General features: G+C 47.0%; 1 long non-coding RNA gene across 1 annotated transcript in view; it reads right to left on the bottom strand.

The window, feature by feature from the left end:
• LOC308549037 overlaps nt 1-14924 on the bottom strand; it is a 33315-nt gene extending 18391 nt beyond the window's left edge. Inside the window, exon 1 of the long non-coding RNA XR_013997702.1 lies at nt 14857-14924. This is a non-coding gene — a long non-coding RNA (uncharacterized lncRNA). The remainder of the gene's footprint in view (nt 1-14856) is intronic.
• Between the last annotated feature and the right edge of the window lie 9515 nt (nt 14925-24439).

Here is a 24439-nt window from a genome sequence, read left to right as displayed (position 1 = left end):
AGCCTGGGGCACCCCAACATCCACAGATGGGGCAGTGGATACCTCCAGCAAAGGGGACTGAGGAGGTGCCAGGAGGAAATGTTTAAGGCTTAGCACTGAGCCATTCAGCTCAAAGCATAGAGCTTTGTTAGCCCTCCCTGCCCTGATCTGCCCCTGCCCACCCCCACCCTGTGTCCATGCCCCCCACAGCTCCCTCAGATGTTACTGCCTGGGGTCTGTTGTTTCCCTTCTCCCCCCTGCTCTCCTCAGGCTGTCATACTGGGTTTCTGGCAGCCTCCTGGGGTGCCCAAACATGAGAAGCAGGAAAAACTGGCCTGGTCCTGGGACACAGATTCAGTTTTCCTCTGGGCCTTGAGGAGGGGGTTTAAAGGCCATCTTCTGGGGGCTTTTATCTAAGGAGGAGGTACAGAGTCAGCTGTGGCCTCCAGGAAACTTTCCCCCACTGTTCTCTGACAGCCTCTATCTGCAGGAGCAGAGACAGCCTGGTGGGGCTGGGACAGGAGCCTTAGAGTCTTTATCTCACACTAACCCAGCGCAGCAAAAGACCTTCCATCTAAGCGGCGCAAAGCCCAAACAGCAGACAGGATTCCCAGTGTCCACAAATGGTGAAGGGCAGACCAAGGCCCCAAAAAGACCAAAGCAAGCAAAGAACATCTACAACCAAAGTCACATTGCTGACAGACAGGCAAAACTCTCACTAGTTAAGCAGTTCAGGCCACTGATGCCTTAAGAGGAGAGCAGGGCAGCAAGTTCCTGCGATCCCCTGCTCCCCCTGGTTCAGCTCACCACAAGCCTCTGGGGAGCCCAGCACAGTGGGATATGCTCCCATCTTTAAATACATTTCAAGCAAGATTACAGGCAAAGTTATACAGGCAGGACTACCTTAATATGCAATATTTACAAATGCACACAACAGACAGACAACCACTTGCGGTTTACCGTGCACAGCCAGACAGAACACCAGGCCGAATGCCCTGCGCCACACAGGGCTATGCCTCAGCCCTAAGCTGATCAGGCTTGGGTGCGGAGACCAGGCAAGGACTGTGAGAGGCTGCTTGCAACCAGGAGCTGGCCAAGCTCACCCCAGATAGGGGACAACAGACAACAGATGTAACAGAAGCATCAGTCAACCAATCAGCCAGAACGCTGTCCAGCGGGCTGTCGGGGGGTTGCCAGTGTATTTCCCATGCTTTTTGAGTTACACAGCACCCACAGACAACAGAAACAGAAGTTACCTTAAATATGCCACTCCTGGCTTGTAATGCCCGGGTCTTACAGATTAGATCAGAACAAGTGCACAAACAGAAGGCAGATTCAACCAACAGTGAAGGCGACTGGGAGTTTGTAAGTGCTTAAGAAAAGGGTTAGGGCTAGGGGTAGGGCTGAGTTAAATAAATTGGCAGCTGCTAGGGAGTTTTCTCAGGCGCTTACACAAAGTCTCCCAAGTCCAGGCAACCACCCAGAGCCCTTTGGCACTCCCCGAAGGGGCTTACCTTAGGGCTCAGAGGAGGGTTCCCTCTGGGTCACCAAAGTAGGTTACTGGGAAACCCCGGTGGGGCTCGGGCTGCCTGTCACAGTATCCACTTCAACAGAGGCAGGGTTGAATCATATAAGGCGTTTATTGAGAAGGCCGGCCAACCAAGAAGACAGTGAGCATATGAGCATCCAAAACCTGTCTTAAGGAATGACCTGAGGGATAGGGTTATATAGGGAAGTGGGGTCAACTGAGGCTGGGAACAGAATGCAGCTACTGTGCAGCCCCGGAGATCCACAGGCGTCAGCTATTGTTCTTGGTCATCTGGCGATGTCTCAATAAGATGATATCTTGACTCCTGGTTGGGCCGGCCTGACCATGTCTGTTCAAGGATACATTGTCCACAGCTGTGTCACCTCCTTAATTGCTTTGTCTGGAATCAAGGGGAGTGTTTGGGCGTAAAGGCCTAGGAGAAATAAAGCTAAGGGAAAAAGAAACTTAAATCCCTGCTCACATAAGTATATGTGTTCTATAATTTATAAGTGACATAATTGTATTTCAGATTAATTTAGGTGCTCAATCTTTGGACATTTTAAGTGCTCCTATCAAAACCCTTGCGTGGAACATCTGAAGGTGGGTATATCTGGAAGAACAGGGGAGGAGCAAAGAAGGAAAGAGACAAGTGCCACAAACAGCCACTGCGGCTTCAGTGAACTCAGTATCAGGGGACTGGTCAGCACATACTGCAGAGGAGCCCAGAGACGGGGCAGAGATGGTACATAGAAGTGTGGCAGCTGCGGTCTAGCAGCCAAATGACCAAGCAAAACACAAAACTACAGACACTTAGCCATTTCCCCTCACAATCCCAGAGCTCTGAGAGGACCCTGAGCAAGCAGTAGCAGGGGAACTGTGGGATTACAGATCACAGATGGAAAAAGACACCCAGGGCCAGACCTCGACTTCTGGAGGAAAGTTATCCTTACCTAGGAAGAGCAGGTTCTTGCAGTTCTCCAAAACCACATGCCCATAAAAAGATCTCTGAGCTGGGATCAGGTATTCCCACTCCCTCCGCCCCTGAGAAAATTCTATGGCCACATCCTTAAACGTCAGACATCCCTAAAATCAAAACACATTTCACCAGGCAGAAATGGTGCCAATTCTTATGCTCACACAGAATGAGAAAGAGAAGAGACGTAAAATCAATTCAGTTGAAATAAATATTCCCTAATATCCACATATATTATAAAGCGAGTTGTATGTCCATAATATTGGTTTATATTACTTTTCCATAATATAGACTGTAAATCACTATAAGTTTCTCACTTTTGTAAACAATACATAAAATATGTACCATTAAAATTCTACACTAAACTGTCGCTACATAAGTGTTAAATGTTATGTCATAGGCACAGTGACAATGTCAAATGCACTAGAGTGTAAGTAGTATCTTCAAACATGACAAATCCACAGTGTCTTATAAAAGGTTCAGACTCTTTAACTATAATGAACATGACAATGACTGAAACTTTTGAATATGTCCTATATTCAAAGTATTAGTGTAAATTATTTACATACATTAACTTATCAACATAACAGCTCATTAGAAACAGATCTTCCCAAAACCTGCATGTAACATGACCCTGTTTGTAACCCTGAGTCTGAGTCTAACCCTGAGTCTAAACCCAAGTCTACAACTAACATAACTCCACTTGTAAACCTGAATCTGTGTCTAACATGACTCTGTGTGTAACCTTGAGTCTGAGTCTATCCCTAAGTCTAACCCTGAGTCTGTGACAAACATGACCCTGAGTATAACTCTCAGACTGAGTCTAACTCTAAGTCTAACTTTGAGTTTGCATCTAACATGACACTGCCTATAACCCTGAATGTGAGTCTAACCCTAAGTCTGCTTCTAACATCACCCTTGGTGTAACCCTGGGTTTGCATCTCACATGACTGTGCATGGAACCCTGAGCCTGAGTTTAATAGTAAGGTTAACCGTTTATCCAGTATGACCCTGTGTGTAACCCCGAGTCTCCGTCTAACCCAACACTGCATGTAACATTGAATTGAGTTTAACCCTGATTAGAACCCTAAGTCTAACCCTGCTTTGAATATGACCCTTCATGTAACCATGAGTCTTTATCTAACATGATTCTGCATGTAAGCTTGAGTATGGGTTTAACACTAAGACAAACCTTGCATCTAATATGACCCTGTGTTTGACCCTGAGTCTCCATCTAATCCAACCCTGCATGTAACACTGAGCTGAGTCTAATCCTGATTATAACCCTAAGTCTAAAACTGCATCTAATATAACCCTACATGTAACCATGAGTCTTTGGCTAACATGACACTGGTGTAACCCTAAGCCTGAGTCTAACCCTGACTCTTTATCTAACATGACCTTGAGTGTAACACTATACTGAGTCTAACATGACTTTTGGTGTATCCCTGAGTCTAAACCTGAGTCTAACTTTGTACCTAACATAACCCTGCATGTAACTGTGAGTGTAAACCTAAATCTAACCATGCATCTAACATGATCTTGTGTGTAATTCTGAGTGTTCATTAAAAATGACCTCGCATGTAACCCTGAGTATAAATTCAACCTTGAGTATAACCATAAGTGTGCATCTAACCCAACCCAGCATGTAACACTGAGTTTGCATGTAGCATTTCCCTTTCTGTAACCCTGAGTCTGAGTCCAACATGATGCTATGTTTAACCCTTAGTTGAAGTCTAACCCTAAATCTAACCCTGAGACTTTGCAAAACATGACCTTGCAAGTTATACTGAGTCTAACCCTAAGTCTAACCATGAGAGTTTACATCTCACATAACCATGCTTATAAACCTTAATCTACATCTAACATAATTCTGCTTGTAACCCTGAGTCTGATTCTAACATGACCCTGTATATAACCATGAACCTGAGCCCAGTCCTAAGTCTAACCCTCAGCGTGCATCAAACATAAGCCTATGTATAACCCTGAGTCTCAGACAAACCCTATGTTTAAACTTGTGTCTGCATTTAACACGACCCTCAGTGTAACCCTAAGTTTCTGTCTAACATGACTCTGCGTGTAACCAAGAGTCTGAGTCTAACCCTAAGTCTAAACCAGAGTTTGGTCTAACATGATCCTGCATGTAACCCTGAGTCTAAACCTAAGTCTAACCTCCTATCTAACACTACCGTGAGTGTAACCGTGAGTCTAAACATAAATCTAATATTGCGGCTAACATAACCTTGCAAGTAACCTTGAGTCTTTAACTAACATGGCCCTCCTTATAACCCTGAGTCTGAGTTCACCCCTGTGTATAACCATAAGTGTGTGTCTAACCCAATCCTTCATGTAACAATGAGTTTGCATCTAAAATTACACAGCTTGTAAGCCTGAATCTGCATCTAACATGACTCTTCGTGTAATCCTGAGTCTGAGTTGATCTCTAAGTCTAGCCCTGAGTTTACATTTCATATATGACCATAACTGTAAAACTGAATCTGCATTTAACATGACTATGTGTGTAACCCTAAGTCTGAGTCTAACATGACATTTTGTGTAACCCTGAGTCATACTCAAAATCTTACCCTGCATCTAACACAAGCCTATGTGTAACCCTGAGTCTGAGTCTAACCTTGATTCTAACCCGAAGTCTGACCCTGCACGTAATGTGACCCTGCATGGAACTCAGAGTCTGAATCTAACATGACCCAGAGTATGGCCCTGAGCCTTAGCCTAACATGACCCTGTGTGTAACACTGAGTCTGAGTCTAACCCTAAGTCAGACCCTGAGTGTGCCTCTAACCCAATCATGCATGTAAATCTGAGCCTGAGTCTAATCCTTAGCCTAAATTTGAGTCTTAATCTAACATGTCCCACTGTGTAACCCTGAGTCTGGGTCTAATGCAAACTTTTTGAACACTGAGTCTGAGTCTAACCCAAGTCTAACCGTGAATGTGCATCTAACTTGACCCTGCATGTAATTCTGAGTCTGCATCTAACACCACCATGAGTGTAAACCTGAGTCTAATCCTGACTCTAACCCTAAATTTAACCCAGCATCTAATATGACCATGAGTGTAACCCTGAATCTGAGTCTAACCCCAAGTCTAACACTGCATCCAACATGACACTGTGTTTAACCCTGAGTTCCATCGAACATGACGCTGCCTGTAACAGGGAGTCTGAGTAAAATCCTGAGTCTAGCCATGAGTCTGCCACTAACCCATCATGCATGGAACCCTGAGTCTGAGTCTAATCGTTAGTCTAACCCTGAGTCTTCATCTAACATGTCCCTGTGTGTAACCCTGTGTCTGGGACTAATGCAAACCTGTGTGTAACTCTGAGTGTGAGTCTAACCCTGAGCCTAACCCTGCATCTGACATGACCCTGGGTCTGAGTCAAACCCTCATTCTAAACCCAAGTCTAACCCTGTATCTAATAGAACCATGTGTGTAACCCTGAGTCTGAGTCTAATCTGAACGTGCAAGTAACCCTGAGTCTGCATCTAAGATGATCCTTTCTGTAAACCTGAGTCTGAGTCTTGTCCTGAGTCTTCATCTAACATGAGCCAGCAGGTAACCCTCACTGTGCATCTAATCCAAGCCTGTGTGTCACCCTGAGTCAGCTTCTAAACCTGAGTCCAACACTAAGTCTAACCCTGCGTCTAACATGAACCTGGCTGTAACCATGAGTCCATCCCTAAGTCTAACCCTGCGTCTAACAGGACCTGGCTTGTAACCCTGCTTCAGAGTCTGACATGACCCTGAGTGTAACCCTGAGTCTGAATCTAACCTTGAGTTTAACCATAAGTGTGTGTGTAACCCAACCCAGCATGTAACATGGAGTCTGCAAATAAGATGACCCTTTCTGTAATCCTGAGTCTCTGAGTCTCACCCTACGTGTTCATCTAACATGACCCTACATGTAACCCTGAGTCTGAGTCAACCCTTGAGTGTTCATCTAAAATGACTGTGGGGGTAAACCTAAGTCTAACCCTGCATCCAGAGTGACCAGGAGTGTAAACCTGAGTCACAGTCTTATAAGACCGTACATTAGCTCTGAGTCTTACCCTGATTCTTCATCTAACATGACCCTGTGAGTAACCCTAGGTCTGAGTCTAACCCTAAATCTAACCCTGTATCTAACATGACACTCCATGTAAATCTGAGTCTGAGTCTAACCTTGGTTCTAAACGTAAGTCTAACCCTGCATCTAATATGACCTGTATGTAACCCTTAGTTTTCACCAAACATAACCCTCTGTGTAACCCTGAGTCTTACCCTAAGTCTAACCCTATATTTAACATGAACCTGAAACTTAGTCTAACCATGAGTCTTCATCTAGCATGACCTTGTGTGTAACCCTGGGTGTTACCCTGTCTACTCCTGTATCTAACATGACCCTGAGTGTAACCTTGAGTCTTCATCTAACATGACCTTGCAAGTAACCTTAGTCTGAGTCTAGCCCTGAGTCTAACGCTAAGTCTAACCCTGCATCTAATATGATCCTGGATGTAACCTTCAGTCTTCATCTAACATGACACTGTGTGTAAATTAAAACGGAATCTAACATGACATTGAGTGTAACCCTGAGTCTTACCAGAAGTCGTACCCTACAATTAACATGACTCTGCGTGAGTCAGGGTCTTACATGACCCTGGGTGTAACCCTGAGTTTAAACCTTTGTGGGGAGCTGCTGTGGCCCCAGGCATGGAGGAGCTGCCTGGGTGAGCTGCAGAGGTGCTCTCCTGCTCCCTGACCCAGACCTTGAGGCACGCAGGTGATACTAATTTAGCTTGTGGCCATAAATTCTAGAAAGGCTTATTAGGAAGCTGGCCCCAGCCTGAAGGGTTAAGGGGCAGTCAAGCCACATACCAAGCCAAGGACTCAATCCTCCCCAAAAGTTCCCCATAGAAGCCGAGATAAAGATAGTTACCAAGGTCTGAGCTCATGCAGGTGGCAGAGTGTTTACTCTGAAAGAGCATCCAAACGGCCTTGAAGGAATGTGGGGAGGGGTGCTATTCAGCACAATCAACAGGGCCTGTATATATTGAGCTTGGAAAATAAACTCAGGGCTGCAGCAGTCACGAGCTGCAGTCCTCCCGATCCCATCTTTTTTGTGTCTGTCTTTTCTCCATCCTCACCCCTTCCTCAGGACCGTTCAACTCTGCCGGCGGGCTCCTGCAAACCTTAATTTAAACCTGCGTCTAACATGACCCTGCTTGTAACACTGAGCCTTCATCTAACATGACTCTGCGCGTAACCCTGAGACTTACCCTAAGTCTAACCCTGCATCTAATATGAACCTTCATGTAAACCTGAGTCTGAGTATAACCCTGAGTTCTCATCTAACAAGACCCTGCGTTTAACCCTGAGTCTGAGTGTAAACCTAAGTCTAACCCTGGATCTAACATGACACTCTATGTAACCCTGGGTTTGAGTGAAACCCTGATTCTAAATCAAAGTCTAACCATGTATCTAATATGCCCCTGCGTGTAAACCTTAGTCTTCACCTAATGATCCTGTGTGTGAGCCTGAGTCTTACAGAAAATCTAACACTGCGCCTAACATGGACCACTGTGTGACCCTGAAACTCTCCCTAAGTCTAAATCTTCATCTAACATGACCCTGCGTGTAACCACGGACCATCATCTAGCATGAACCTGCTCAGAACACTGATTCTAACCCTAAGTCTAATCCTACATCTAACATGACCTCGTGTGTAACCCTGAGTCTAGGCCTAACCCTGAGTCTAACCCTGAGTAAACCTCTAACTCGACCACCCGTGTAACCTTGAGTCTGAGTCCAATTTCTACTATTACCCTGAGTCTTCATCTAACATACCCCTGTGTAACCCTGAGTGTGGGTCTAATGCAATTCTGCATGTAACCCTGAGTCTGAGTCTAAACCTAAGTCTAACCCTGGATCTGACATGACATTCATGTAATGTTGAGTTTGAGTGTAAACCTGATTCTAAACCAAAGTCTAACCATGCATCTAAATGACCCTGCATGTAACCCTGGGTCTTCATCTAACATGACCCTGCGTGTAACCGTGAGTCCGCATCTTACCAAAGCCTGCAGGTAACCTTGAGTCTGCTTCTAACCCTAAGTCCAACAGTCTAACCCTGCATCTAACATGAATCTTCATGTAATCCTGAGTCTGCATCTAACCCTGAGTCTTCATCTAACATGACTGTGCATGTAACCTTGAGTCTTACCCTAAGTCTAACCCTGTATCTAATACGACCCTGCATGTACCCCTCAGTCATCATCTAACATGACCCTGCATGTAACCCTGAGTCTGAATCTAACTTTGAGTCTAACCATATGTGTCTGTCTAACCCGACCCTACATGTAACACTGAGTCTGTATATGAGATGACCTTCTGTTAACCTCAGTCTGAGTCACAACCTGAGTCTTCATCTAACATGACCCTGCGTGCAACCCTGAGTCTGATTCTAACCCTGACTCCAACACTTAGTCTAACATGGCATGTAATATGACACTGCGTGTTACCCTGAGTATAACCCTGAGTCTATGTCTAACACAACCCTTCGTGTAGCCCTGAATCTTCATCTAACATGACCCTGAGTCTGCATCTAACCCTGAGTCCACCGCTTAGTCTAACCCTGCATATAATATGACGCTCCATGTTACCCTGTATCTAACTCTGATTCTAAACCTAAGTTTCAACCTGCATCTTATATAACCCTGCACGTAACCCTGTGTCAGAGCCTAACATTACCGTGACTGTAACCCTGAGTTTGAATCTAACCCTGTCTAACCATAAGTGTACATCTAACCCGACCCAGCATGTAACATGGAGTCTGCACCTAAGATGACCCTTTCTATAAACCTGAGTCTGAGTCTCACACTGAATCTTCACCTAACATGACTATGCATGTAACCCTGAGTCTTACGCTAAGTTTAACCTGCATCTAATATTATCCTGAGTGTACACTTGAGTCTGAGTATAACCCTGAGTCCTATATAACATGACCCTGCGTGTAACTCTAAGTCTTAGTCTCACCATGAGTCTTCACCTAACATGACATTGTGTGTAATATTAAAAATGAGTTCATCATGACATTGAGTGTAACTCTAGTATTACCAGAAGTCTTACTCTACATCTAAATTGACCTTTCGTGTAACCCTGAGTCAGGGTCTAACATGACCCTGCGTGTAAACCTCAGTCTAACCCTAAGTCTAACCCTGCATTTAACAGGACCCTGTGTATCTCTAAGTCTAAGTTTAACCCTGACTCTAATGCTAAGTCTAACACTGCATCTAATACGACATTATGTGTAACTCTGAATCAGAGTCTAACATGACCCTGCATGTAACCCTGAGTCTGCTTTGAACCTTGAGTCCAACCCTAAGTCTAACCCTACATCTAACATGAATTTGGGTGTCACCCTGAATCTATCACTAGGTCTAACCCTGCATCTAACATGATCCTGAATGCAACCTTGAGTACGCATCTAACATGACCCTGCATGGAACACTGGGTCTTATCCTAAGTTTAACCCTGCTTTTAACATGACCCTTCATGGAACACTGAGTCATCAACTAATGTGACCTCGTATGTAACCATGAGTCTGAATCTCACACTAAGTCTAATACTGGATCTAACATGACCCTGCTTATAACCCCGAGTGTGAATGTAACTCACATTCTAAACCTAAGTCTAACCCTGCATCTAACATGACATTCTGTGTAACCCACAGTCTGAGTATAAGCTGACCCTGTGTGTTATCCTGAGTCTTAGTCTATCCTTGAATTCCACCTTGAGTCTTCATCTAACATGACCCTGCAAGTAGTCCTGAGTCTTACCCTAAATTTGTCCCTGCTTCTACCATGGCCCTCTGTGTAACCATGAGTCTGAGTCTAACCCTGATTCTAATCCTAAGTCTAACCCGGCATATAACATGACCCTGCATGTAACCCTGAGTCTATGTCTAACCCTAGGTCTAACCCCATATCTACTATGACCCTACGTGTAACCCTGAGTCTGAGTCTAACCTTGATTTAAACCCTAAGTCTAACCCTCACACTTAATATGAACCTGTGAGCAACCATAAGTTCCATAGACTGTGACCCTGCATGTGATCCTGAGTGTGTGTCTATCCCTGAGTCTGTATCTAACATGAGCCTGCCAGTAACTCTGAGTCTTACTCTAAGTATAACCCTGCACCTAAGATGACCCTGTGTAAATGAGTGTTTGTATAACCCTTAATCTAGCCCTGCATCTACCATTATCCTGATTTTCAGCCTAAAACTGATTCTAACCCTATGTCTAACCCTGCTTCTAAAATGACCCAGTGTGTGCCCAGAGAGGCGTGGCTCAGCAGTTGAGTGTCGACCTAGGATCCAGGTGATCGGGGTTCGATTCCCGGTCAGGACACCTGCCCGGGTTGCGGACTCGATCCCCAATCGGGGATGTACAGGAGGCAGCTGATCAATGACTCTCTCATCATTGATGTTTCTATCTCTCTCTCCCTCTCCTCTCTCTGAAATCAATAAACATATATTTTTAAAATACATAAATAAAATAAAATGACCCAGTGTATATGCCTGAGTCTTCAACTAACATGACCCTCCACGTAACCCTGAGTCTGAGCCTAACCCTGAGACTGCCTTTAACCGGATCATGCGTGTAACCTTGACTCTAATTCTTAGTCTAACGCTGAGTCTCCATCTAACATGTCCCTGTGTGTTATACTCAGTCTGGATCTAATGCAATCCTGCATATATCCCTGAGTCTGAGTCTAAACTTGATTCTAACTCTAATTCTAACACTGCATTTAACATGACCCTGCATTTAACCTGGAGTCACAGTCTAACAGGACCCTGTTTTAGGTCTCAGTCTAACCCTCAGTCTTCAACTAACATAACCCTGCATGTAATCCTGAGTCAGAGCAAAACATGACAATGTGTAGATGAAGGGTCTGAATATAACCGAGAGTCTCCATCTGACATGACACTGGATGTAACCCTGAGTCTTCTTCTAACATGAGCTGTTTTTAGCCCCGAGTCTGAGTCTAACCCAGAGTCTCCTAACATGACCCTGGTGTAACCCTGAGTCTCACCATAAGATAAACTCTGTATCTCATATGACCGTGCTTTGAAACCGCAATCTGAGTCTAACTGAGAAGAAACACTTTGAAAGGAGCTGAATTTTATAATGAGATCTTTCCCTGGATGTCCCTAAGATAGAACCATTAGGACGGAGAACCCAAGGTCCTCCCTCCTGGGATCAGCCCGACTTTGCCTTTACCTGCCTTGTTTTTTGCCTTGAGATTTGGTCCCTCTGCCCATCTGCTCCTTCTTTTTGGACAGAGGGAAAGAACTCCTCGTGTGGAGGAGGGATCATTTCTGCAGAAAGCCTGGCAGGACCGGAGGAGAGGATGCGGGCCGGGCCGGTCCACCAGTCAAAACATCAAAGGATCTGAAGGAGCTCTGACACCGGCCCTTTAAGAAACACGGAGACGGGGGAGTTTAGCTCGGGGCCTCCCAGCAAGTCGCCCCTCGGTAGCAAAAACAGCTTTCCAGAACAAACCGAGTCCCAGGAGGAGCCAGCAGTCAGCTGGAAGCAGGCCTCAGGCGGGCGGGCAGCAGGGCCCCATCCCCTCCCTCGCCACTTTGCGCAGAAGGAACGATATAAAAGCGGCCGCCAGGTGGCGCCCGACAACCGCCGAGAACAAGGTCAGCGAGACGTTTCCGGGTGGCGGGCCTGCCGCCGGCCCGGAGGACCGATCTCCAACCGGCCCACGGCCCACCTCGGATCGTGTCTCCCGGCCCTCGGCCCGTGGCCCTCGGCGGGCGGCGGGCGGCGGGCGGCGGGCGGCGGGGCCTCCGCCTCAGAGCTCCCGGCAGGCACAGCGCCGCGCGGCCGCCATAGCGGAAGGGGGACTTGGAAAATCTTTTTCGGGTGGCGGCCGGAACAGGGGACCGGCGGGAGAGACTCCTGCGTGAAAGAATCCCACGGAGTCGCCGGCAGGCGGTGGGCGCGGGGCCAAGACGTCCCGGAGCGGCATGAGCCTGTCCCTGGCCTCCTGGGAGGACCTAGAAACATTGTTGCGGCCGGGGACTCCACCACCAAAGCCAGGCCAGTGTTCAGGGGACAACAAGGGAGGAATCGCCCCTTGATCTTTCTGTGGCTTCCTTCCTTCCTTCCCTCCTTCCTTCCTTCCCTCCTTCCCTCCTTCCTTCCTTCCTTCCTTCCTTCCTTCCTTCCTTCCTTCCTTCCTTCCTTCCTTCCCCCTTCCTTCCTTCCTTCCTTCCTTCCTTCCTTCCTTCCTTCCTTCCTTCCTTCCTTCTTCCTTCCTTCCCTCCTTCCCTCCTTCCTTCCCTCCTTCCCTCCTTCCCTCCCTCCTTCCCTCCTTCCCTCCTTCCCTCCTTCCCTCCTTCCTTCCTTCCTTCCTTCCTTCCTTCCTTCCCCCTTCCTCCCTCCCTCCCTCCTTCCTCCTTCCTTCCTTCCTTCCTTCCTTCCTTCCTTCCTTCCTTCCTTCCTTCCTTTCTTTCTTCCTCTCTCTCTCTTTCTTGGAAATTTAATTTATCGGGGAGACATAGGTTAAGAAAACTAGGCAGGCTTTAAAGTAAAATAAAGTAGCTGCGCCCCTTTTCTCTGAAAGCATTCAGAGCCAGGATCCTCGAGGGGGGATGTGATAGGCAGGGAGACAGCGAGGGCGTGGGGCCAGGTACTGGAGGTCACGGGAGCGAGCGGAAAGCGCCAGGGGCCTAGCAACAGACAATTGGAGGGTGGGACCCCGCCCCAGGGCAGCCTTTCCTCCCCCAGCAGATTGCCCTCTGGCGGTTTGGACCCCATGACCTGTTCCTCCCTAGAGAGGACGTCTAGGCCTCAGCCCCGTTTCAGCTCCAGGGTCAGAAAAGCAACAAAACCAGCCACAGCCGACCTCAGGCCAGCCGCATTGAACGGTGGCCTCTCCCCGCCCTCAGGCCAACCAACCGGTCCGAGGAGACCATAACCCTGAAGGGACACACCTGGAAAGCTGCTGACTATGATAAGGAGATCTTTCCCTGAGCCTTGTCCTAAGAGAAAACCATTAGGACGGAGGACCCAGCTCTCTCCCTCCTGGAAGCAGCCTCTGGCCCCCCCCCCCCCCCCCCCCCCCCGCTCCCCCCAGGCACCTTAGCATTAGCTTCCTCACTCCCAAGCCCCAAGGGCCCTTTCTTGGCCTTTATAACTTGTTTCCTAAACCCGTGCCTTCCGGGAATGACTTCTTCTACCTCTGTGATCCACGAAATAAATGTTCTCTTATGATAAAAATAAAGTAGAAGGAAATAAAATTAAAGAAACAAGACTCTTTGCGTGGAACTCCGAGAACAAGCGCGCCCGCGCCCGCAAAACCCACGCAGGCTTCTCCAGCGTGCAGCTCGAGGAGACGCCATCCGCCTGCAGACCCGCCTCCGGCGTCATCTAGCATCGAGCGGTCACCGCCCAAAGCACAAAGCCTCTTTCTGTCCCCATCTACCCCCCCCCCCCCCCCCGCCGCCTTTTTCTTTCTCTTTTTCTTCGGGGTTCTCCTCCCCTCCACACCCCACCCCAAGTCTATCCTTTCCGACGCAAGGAGGAGGTCTTTCCGAGGCCTACTCGCAAGGCCCGGGAGCCACACAGGCCACGGACCGGAAACTCGACCCCGGCCGCCTTCCCTCTGAGATCCCTCCGTCTCTCTCACGCTTCTGTGTCTCACGACCCCATCCAAGTGTAAGAGGCGTCCGTCTCTGTGTTACAGGACAGGGAGAGGCTAGGAAAGCGTCCCGGCGGGAAGAATAGGGAGACGGAGGCAGGAAAGCGAAACAGAGCTTCGCGGGCCTCCTCTTGAGAACAAGCGGTTAAAACCTCTCCTCCTCACAGAAGCACGCGGGAGAGAAGGGGGAAGGAAAGGGAGAGGGGGGAACCTTCCTTCCACCTCTCGGGAGGGAGAGACGCTCGGCGGCCGTCCTCCCCAGGCTGTTCAAACAGCAGCGAGGAGGGGAGGAGAAGAGAAGGGCGCCCCTGGTGGAAACGGCGAAGCCGGCGGTCTTGGGTCGGTCGAGATCGAGGGACCGGCTCCTTCGCATCACAGGCCGTCCACCTGGACCGGGATCTCTGGCACGGCCGCCTTGGAAAACTTAGACGCCCCCGGCCGGCCCGGGCGTGGCTCAGCCAGTCTGCTGAGTTAAATGGAGCATCCCCCCATCTCCCGAGGTGGTGGATCCGATCACCAGTCCGGGCACATACAAGAAAGAACGAAGCCCTGGCCGGTTTGCCTAGTATCGAACACACAATGCAGCATCGTACCAACACATCCTGAACCATCACCTGAACACACACCATCTGAACACACCCCGAAACATCATCTGAATACGTACCGCACGGAGCCCAAAGTATAACGTCTCTCTCTGTCCCCAGTTGTTCCGACTCCCCTACTCTCCACGCCCCGCCCTTTTTTTCTCTCTTTTCTTCTTTTTTTCTTAAGCGGCCACCAGGTGGCGCCCATCAATCAGCAAAAACAAATTCAGCTGGACATTTCCCGGTGACAGCCTGCGGACCGGCAAGAGCGCCCCGTTGCTGGGACAGACGGATCTGCTCCCCGCCCACTTCCAACCGGGTCTCCTTGCCCACGGCTGGCAGGGGGTAGCGGGTAGAAGGAGCACAATAGATCTGGTCGAATGGGGATGTCTGTGTCATTTTGAGAGGCACCTTCCACATTCACAGAGCTTCTCGAGCAGGTAGCCGAGAGCACATCAGCATACTCACGAATCAAGGCCCGGGAAGTAGGCAGTTCTAAGAGTGCAGGAAAGGAAGATGTCACCGAGAGGCCCACGCCTTACCTCCGCCTTCTCAGTGTCCATGGCCCATGCAGGCCAGCTCAAACCATTCACTCGACATGAGGGAATGAGAGGAAGGGAGAGAGAGACAGAGAGAGACAGAGAGAGACAGGGACACCTCTGAAAGGGGGAAAAAGGCACAGTTTTATTTCCCTTAACTTTCATGTGGCATGACGCGGGGGGTTCACTGTCTGGGAATCAACATCGAAGCATCAGGATCCCCTGGGACAGTCCACAGTTCACGTTTCTGGTTATTGATGTAAAATACTGACCAGAGCCAGAAATCAGCACATACTTGCACATCTCATCATATGTCAACCAAGCAAAGTCAATAGGGAGGGGAGTGAACCCAAACTCAGCACATTGTGACAGTTTTCCTTACCCACTATCCTGCAAAGATGCCCAGAGACGGTCTGTCGTGCCACAGCTGTCCACTTTCTAGTTGCTCATCGGTATCCTGCAAAATCATTGGTAAGCCAGGCCGTGACATTCCTTCCTCTGTCAGCAGGTCATAGGGAGCTCCCCAAGATTCCTAGGTCTACACTGAAGAGGGATCCGTGGCATAGCACTAGGGAGTAGGAACAATTCATCCATTACTTATATAACTGCTTTGTCCTCCGGGGTCCTCCCAGGTTTGATCATGTATGTACCACTTTAAATTGATGTTGTAGTCTTCCTGTGGTGGCCTCTTTATGACTCCATAGGTGACGTCACACCCAGGTCATAAAGGACAGCTCAGATGACGTGGTAACTTGGTGGCCATGGTTAACCATTTCTTGTTTGAAATCAAAGAAACCGGTTGGGACAAACCTCAGTCCATTTTGAGGGGTGATGAAAGCATCCACTCCTGAACACTTCCCCCTCCTAGCTAGGACTGCTTTGGGCTTTAGATGGAATGGAAGCCACCCTTGACACCCAGATGGACCTCAGCCAGAGACTGGAACTCTTGCCTCCCCACAGTTGTCTGGGGAACCAGGACCCTCAAAGAGCTTGGCCTCTATGGTTCCTTCTTGCCCAGCTCTCTACACCCAGTGAACCATGATAATCAGGTTTGCCAGCTTCTGGGCCCAGTTTCTGTTGTTTCCCAGTACTCAGGAGGAAGGAGCAGCGTGGACGGGCTTCCTGGCCTTTGTTCTGGCCCCCACTGTGCTTTTTCATTCAGGACACTAATCTGACAGAAGAGGACACATAAATGCCTATTTTCTGGGTGGAGATGATTTTGCATTTGAGCGATGGTCCAACCACATGGCTCCATTTTTATGAAAGGACTTTCTTTGTCAGATTTGACTCAAAAGAAGGCCAACAGTTGCTACTCAAAAGAGCAATATTTCTTTGTGAATCATATGAAGACTTTGGTTGAAAATCCTGAGCATCTGCACTTTGATTCCCTTCCAGGTCTTCCTAAAACCAAATCTCTATCTGCCAGTGAAACTTCTAGGACCATCACCTCTGCTGCAGTATATGGCCCAGGGCACAGAGCAGCTTCTACATCAGCCTGGACCTGTCCCAGTGCCCTCTCTTTGTCAGAGTCCAGCTTAAAAGGAGCAGATGTTCAGGTCACTCCATAAGTTTGCTGCGGTCACACGCTCCACTGAGGAATGTGCTGCCTCTAAATTCCAGAGGCCCACTGGGCACTGGGCCTCCATCTGGGTGGCAGGTGAAACCTGATGCCACAAATTATTGTTTTGAAACAATTACTGCTCCTACTAAATATGACTGGACCCACAATATTTCATGGAGTGAGAATAGTCTGAATTTTCGTCAGATTTACTCCTCAACTTCTGACACTAAAAGTGTATCAAGTCTAGAGTAGTGCTGTTCCCACTCATTAGGTCCCGTCGGCATAACGTCACCCCTGTAATGCAATGGAGGAAGGACAGAAATGGCCGCGAAGGCCTCTGCAAAAGACGGAGGCTGCGGGGGAGACACACCCAGAGGTAAGGTGACGCAGGTGTACGCTGGCCCTGCCGGCTGAGGGAGGGCAACTCTGGTTGAACTTCAGAGATACATAGGGAAGGATTTGCCAGAACAGCAGGTGGGCACAAGGCGCTGTGTCCACTGAGTTACTCAAGCTAAGTAAACACATTGGTTCAGCAGCCACGGCCAGAATCACCTGCAGGTAAAGTTTCTGTTAATTCACGGCCACTTTCTAAGTTGTTTCTCCTCCTCCTGCTCCTGCTCCTCCTACTCCTGCTCCTCCTCCTCTCCCTCCTCTTCCCTCTTCCCTCTTTTCTCCTCTTTCTCCTTTTCACAAGCACCATAGAAAGTTTACTGAGGAGGTGGCCTGATCTGCACTCCTGCGTCTTTCAAACTCTCGATGTTGGCACAAAGCTCTCCTATTAAACCATTTGTGTGCTAGAGCTTTTCATTTACTACTTACCGAGGGAGAGGCGTCTAAAGACTTCTGTTTAGACTTTCTCACCCCAGTAGCCCTCACTCCTCATGGATCCAGGGTGGGGCTTTCCCCTGCTATGGCTATTTCACCCTGCATTCTAGAACAGGGGCAACACGGGATGGGTGTGATGGCATACGCACCCACTTCAAACGGGCCTCAGCCCAAGCTCCACTGGTCACCTAACCCTCAAAGCTCCCAGGCTCCGTGGAGGCCCACAGTGACAGTTTGGTTTACGAGACCAATTATAGTTCAATACAAGTCTCCTGTAGTCCCTGAATTATCTGATTCTTTGCATTCTCCCAAAAAGACAGTTACCCTGCTAAAAAGGACTATCCGTCCCTTGGGGAGAGGCAAGAGGTAAAGTTAAATGTATAAATTTTTTGTTGTCTTTTGGGGGTCTTTCCTCATTTAAGAATTCTGGGTGTGTGACCTGGCTCGTGTGCGGGATTGGTCTATGGGCTGACTGGAAGTTTCTGTGATCCCAGTGGCACCATTGCTCACATCAGATAGAGCATTTCTCCTTCAACAGAGGGAGGACGAACGTAGTGGGCTTGCTGTCCTCACCTCTAGGAAAACGACAATTGATCAGCCTACACAGTAGGTCAGTACCAGTCAGGCGCTTTGATGCTGCCGTCTTTAGTGTGATCAAATCTACAATGAGCTCAATGGTTGCACACGGTTGAGTGCCCCTGCCACCAGGGGATCCAACATCTCCCACCACAGTTAGATTTTCTGATTGAGAAGCTTCAGTTCCCAATGTTTAGCCTTCAGAGAAAGTCATCACACAGCTCTTTAAATACACTGTTTCCACACCTTCAATAGATTTCTCAATGTATTGGTGAAAGGTATGCCATATGTGACTCACAGGTGACTCATGTGACCAATCCACTGGAACATTCCTGCCTTGCTAAGCATTTCAAATACTTCTTCTACATTAAAACAAGACACTGTGGTCATTTCCATACCACACTTATTGGGCCATCATTGGATGCATTTTTCAGCCAACAATGCCAATAAACATTTAAAGCCTTTTCTAATGACACAAGCTATAGCACAATCTCTGTCTGGTGGGCCCAAATGAATACATTCCCTCTCATCCAAATTTACCACTGTCACATAACAATTATTTCCACACATATCCCCTATTTTTCTGCTTCTTTAAAGTACAGAACTAACATAGTTCTTCAATAGTGTAACACACTTGCTTAAGGGTCACACATTATCCCACAACTTTAGGGTCCTTCTGGGCCTTGAGTCTACTCAAGGTGGAAACAGCCACAGGAGGGGACACTACCATTATTACCCATGTGTGTTTACTCTTGCACATTTTTCCAGTCCATGACAAATCCTGAATTATTCTAGTTTCCTCCAATATTGATTACAACTCTACCATAAACCTTTACAGTTTGTCTCACAACTGGTTTGGAACCATTGAGAGAGAAAAACAACTCATGTCACACTGGCTGGTGTGTCTCAGTGGAAAGAATGTCAGCTCAAGGACTGAAGGGTCTGGGGCTCAATTCCAGGTCAAGGGAACCTACCTGGGTTGCAGGTTCAATTCAGGGCCCTGGTCGGCTGTCTGCAGGAGGCAACCAATTGACGTCTTGCTCTCTCTCTCTCTCCCTCTCTTCTCCCTCCCTTCCTCCCACTCTCTAAAATCAATGGAAAACATATCCTTGGGAGAGGATAAAACAAACAAAACAGCAGCAGACTCAGGTCCCGAGGTTTTAAGCTGAATCTGGAGTCTCGGATATAAAGTAAAGAGGCATATCAAGTGATGAGAAGTAGCATGTCCATGTCAGCTGCTGGGGACCACTCAGAAACTTTTCAGAACTTCTGTGTCATCACCACAGACATGGAAACTAGAGCCCAGGGATCCCAGGGGACTGCAAGCTGTCCTTACTCCTTCGTCTAGTGATGCTGCAGCCCAGTACTTAGAAATTGTTTTGCTTGGTGGGAGTCTAGAATCAGCACTTGCTTTTGTAACTCTTAACCACTGATTTTCTTTTCTTTTCATAAACACTATTTCTCACTAACCATATGATAGCTAAAGCCGTCCAGCACACCTTCTACTGCCCAGTCTCAACAGATTATTTACCTGGTCCTCAGTGAACAAATGGTAGGTAGACAAAAATGTGCTTATCCTATTCAAAAACAAAAAAATGTCTCTTCTTTTCTTTAACGAGAATGGGACTAACATTTTCTTTTAAAAATTATTTTATTTTAGCCCTGCCGGGCGTGGCTCAGTGGTTGAGCGTCGGCCTAGGATCCAGGCGATCAGGGTTCCATGCCCCTCAGGGCACATGCCCGGGCTGGGGGCTCGATCAATAACTCTCTCATCATGGATGTTTCTATCTCTCTCTCTCCCTCTCTCTTTCTGTCTATATATCAATAAAGATATATTTAAAAAATAAAAATAAAAATAAAAAATAAAAATTTTATTATTAAATTTGAGGGGTAATGTGGTTCATAACATTATATAAACTTCGCTTGTACAGCTTTATAGTACGACATAGCATACTCTGTTATCTCTTCTCCCAAAGTCTAGTTTCCTTTGTCCTGGTGTATTTGACCCCCTTACCCTCCTTGTCCTTTCCTATTTTTTTTCCCTTCTAGTAATCACCATGATTTGGTCTGTATGTAGATTTTGTTTGTTTGTTTGTTTGTTTGTGATTTTACATTCCATAGATTAGGGAATGCGCAACTTTGTCCTCTTGATTAATAAAAATCTCCACTTTGAGGCTTCACTGTGATGAACAATATGTGAGATGCAAGTATCTTTGTATATTTTTGCCCATGGTGTGAGGCCTGTCAGACAAAGTTCTGCCCAAATGTCATGGTGAAGGATTTTCCAATCATGTTTCTTTCATATCTCCAACTATTGTTGCAAGATAATGGCCAAAGCCATGAATCAGTATCTGCTTGTGTATCTGGTAGTTTGCTATCCAAGAAATTGAATGGGGAGTTGAATTGCCCCAAACTCAGCACATTATGATGGTTTCCCTTATCCAGTGTCTTGCACAGATGTCCAGAGATGGTCTGCCATGCTGTAGCTGTCCACTTTCTGATTGGTCATCGATATCATGCAAAATAATTAGTAATCCAGGCCACGATATTCTTTCCTCTGTCAACAGGTCATAGGAGGCTTTCCATGAGTCCAAAGGGATAGGCTGAAAGAGGGATCCATTGTATAGCTGTAGGGACTGAGGTCAATTGGACCACCACTTATATAAGTACTTTGGTCCTCCCAAGTTCGATCATGTATGTACCCCTTTAAATTGATGTAGTCTTCCTGTGGTTGGACTCTTTATGATTCTGTGTGTGAAATTACACCCAGGTCATAAAGGACAGGTCACATTGGATGGTAACTTGGTGGCCCATGGTTAAACACTTTTTCTTTGAAATTGAGATAACACTGTAGGAAAAAATCACAATCCATATTCAGGGTCATGTGAATCCCTTGCCCTGAATATTGGTCCCTTTTGTAGGGCTGCTTTGGGATAAGAGGGGACAGAAGCCATGAGTGATGCCCAAATGGACCTCAGCCAGAGACAGGAACCCTTGCTTCCCCACAGTTCTCTGGGAAGCCACTGTCCTTATGGAATTTGGCCCCTAAAGTTACTTTTGGTTTTACTCAAACTCTCCAGAGAAAGCCCAGGCTGCCAGGGCCCTGGGATTCACTCAACATCTCAGAGAGGTTCTGCTCTTCGGAGACAGGCATGGCTCCCTGCAACTTTGAGGCTGAGCTCACAGGCTCCAAGGCTAGGGTTGACTCTGAGAATAGTCTAGACTTTGAGGCTAGCATCAGTCTTTAATGATGTCACACTGCACGTTGGCAAGTCACAAGCTTTGTTCATATGTTGGTAGTGGCAACTTACAATGAGTCTAACTCGCCTTCAGGGAACAGACACTCACCTCCCCACCCCCCCAATTCTTTCCAAGTTCCATCCTGGGCCTATATAAACAGCAACAGCTACTGTAGACTGGTTTCATTTGAGTGTACATCAATTTTACATGGAATTATAAAAACTTTTACAGACCTTCCATAGTGTTCCTATAATCAGGAATGGCTAAAGAATGCCTAATTTGCATGGAAAAGATTGTCTTTATTGAAAAAGATATCTCCAAAGTTTTTAAACAGCTATACAAAGATTATACAGGGAATTCAAGGTCCTAGCTCAGAAGTCAGCTAGACCTTTTTTATAACAACCAGAGAGTAAATGGCTTATGGTCTCTGTTGAAACTCCAGGTCTGTCCTCACACTTGGAGAGCAGTCATAGACAATATGTAAACAAATAGGTGAGGCTTATTCAAATAAAACTTTAAATGTGGACAATAGAGTGTGAATTTCATGTGATTGACATGTATTAGGCTGCAAGGCATCCCTGGGACTTTCTGAGAGAGGTCCAGGGTCCATGCTGCCAGGGCCCAGGGCCTCGGTGGGACCCTTGGAGAAAGAGGCTCTTATCTTCGAGGCTAGGCTCAGCTCTTCAGGGATAGGCTCAGCTCTCCAAGGCTCCAAGGCTTCGCTCGCAAGCTCCAAATCTAGGATAAACTCTCAGTAAAGGCAGTTGTAAGGACAGAAAAAAGGCCTCTCTTTTTCTTTGCTGTGGACTTCCACAACTTATGAGAAGCACCTGTAAATAAACCCCAAGACTGTTGGCTTTTTTGTTCAAACTGTTGGACAAGATAAACTACTCTCAAGGCTACATTCTTGCATCCCCCTCCTCCCTGCAGTTTTCACAACTCAGGGATAATTTGCACCAAGGAGTCTATAGTTAGTCAAAATTTCCCTTCCCCGTCCCCTGTAAACAAGCCTGTTTTGAAATCTTCATAACTTTTCCTCTAATTGTGTTTTACACCCTTGGGAAAAATACTGATAAGACACCTCCCTAAGAACATCTACTGGACTGTTTCCTGGAAAGCACACATACTGTAACTTTTTTCTCTTTTTTCTTTTTTTAAATACATCTTTATTGATTTCAGAGAGAGGAAAGGAGAGGGAGAGAGAGAGACAGAAACATGAATGACAAGAGAGTCATTGGGGATGGAGTCCACAACCTGGGCATGTGCCCTGACAGGGAATCAAACCCTGATTGCCTGGATCCTAGGTCGACGCTCAACCGCTGAGCCATGCCTGGCTGGGCCATACTGTAACTTTTCAAGACAGCTCCTGGTATCTCCTCTACTTCAAGACAACCTCCCCCTTTCTTCCTTGTCACCTAGCAACAGCAATTCTCCAAAGAGAAGGCAGACCTTTGTTTATTGCCCTGTATTGATTAGCAATGCATTGGCTCTTTCCCCTTTGGGAAAGTAAAATAAATTTATTCTGTGCATCTTTTCTTTTAGTTGGAAATTCTTTCACAGCCCATGTCACTGGCCAAATCCTAACATTCTGGTGGCCCACATGGGGAGTTAACTTCTCCTCCAACATCTCCTCTGTCTCTGGGAGCTTGGTCCCTCTCTTTCTCCTCTTGAATTCCATGCACACCATCCTCGGTGCCTCTTCTCCTTGGTCATCCATCAGCACATCTCACTGATTCTGGAGACCTTAGCAGCTTCTAGGTTTGAAGTGGCAGTTGTTTCTACGGGCAAGTCATGTTCCTCAATGGGACAGAAAGCCCAGTCCCTGATCTGTCCCTTCAGAATCTCGCTGCTAGGGACGCTGTCAACCTTTCCCTCTGTCAGTCTGATTTCTTGTATAAAGACACTTCTATCTAGATGGGTCTGTTTTCATCCCCTCTCAGAGTCAAGGTGCTTGATTCAAGTTTAGATTCTGTTCAGTTAAACCTGAGACTGTGGGGCACCTGGAATTTGCCTCAGATCTAGGTTGTCTGTGTTAGGGGTGTTTTCCTCAGACTCTCACTGCTTTTCAGCCCTTATCCCTCAGCATGCTAACATCCCTAAAATGCCCTTCCTCCTAGTTTTCATCATGGGCACAGCCCCACCTAAGGACTCCTCATTGGGTTGTCTCCTTAGGAGTGAGAGGGCTTTGGGATTTACCAATCTTAAGCACACGCATTTGATTTTCAGTACAGCTTGGCCACAGTATAAATCAAATGACCAGGAAGTGTGGCCCGGGAACTAGCTGCTCTCCTGACTGTGGCAGCATTCTCTCCTGTAATCTCCTCTATTCTCTTTCAAATAGAAAACCACAGGATTCGCCTCTGGATTAATTGGGGCAATTTTGACCATCAGGCTTTAAAGAGAAAAAATTTGATTTTCCTTTATAATACAGCTTAGCCCCAGTGCCAACTCTGGCACAGGGAATTCTGGCCTGAAAGTGAATCTCCAAATTGTAGCACTGTTCTCCAGTTAAATTTGTTTTGCAAATGTTTATACTCCTTTTACCATGATAAAAATTTAAGGAAAATGTATAAAATATATTGCCACAATATCAAATAAATTAAGGGACACTCACAGTTCCTGCTAACTGTGTGCCTTCCCAAAGGGAGAGCTGCCTGCTTTCTCAGTTCACCCTCCCGTCCGACAGAGCAGCTACTCTTGTTCAACTCTTTCTTTGCTACAAAACTACAGGCACTTCTTTGCAAAACTGCAAAAACTTACTTAATGGTCCTGCCACTATCTGGAGTGGAGCTCATTATCACCCAAACCTTAGCATATTATCTCTAAGAAAAGTAATAAGTAGGGAGCCTGTTAAAGAAGTTGTTCTGGTCATTTATGTGATGAGGACTTTAGGGATGAGTTTTTTCAAACAGGTAGTCCCAG

Source organism: Miniopterus schreibersii (genome assembly GCF_964146895.1).
Source record: "Miniopterus schreibersii genome assembly, chromosome: 19".
NCBI classification, from domain to species: Eukaryota; Metazoa; Chordata; class Mammalia; order Chiroptera; family Miniopteridae; genus Miniopterus; species Miniopterus schreibersii.
Note: the sequence above shows the minus strand (reverse complement) of the source record. Positions and strands in the feature narration are given on the sequence as shown.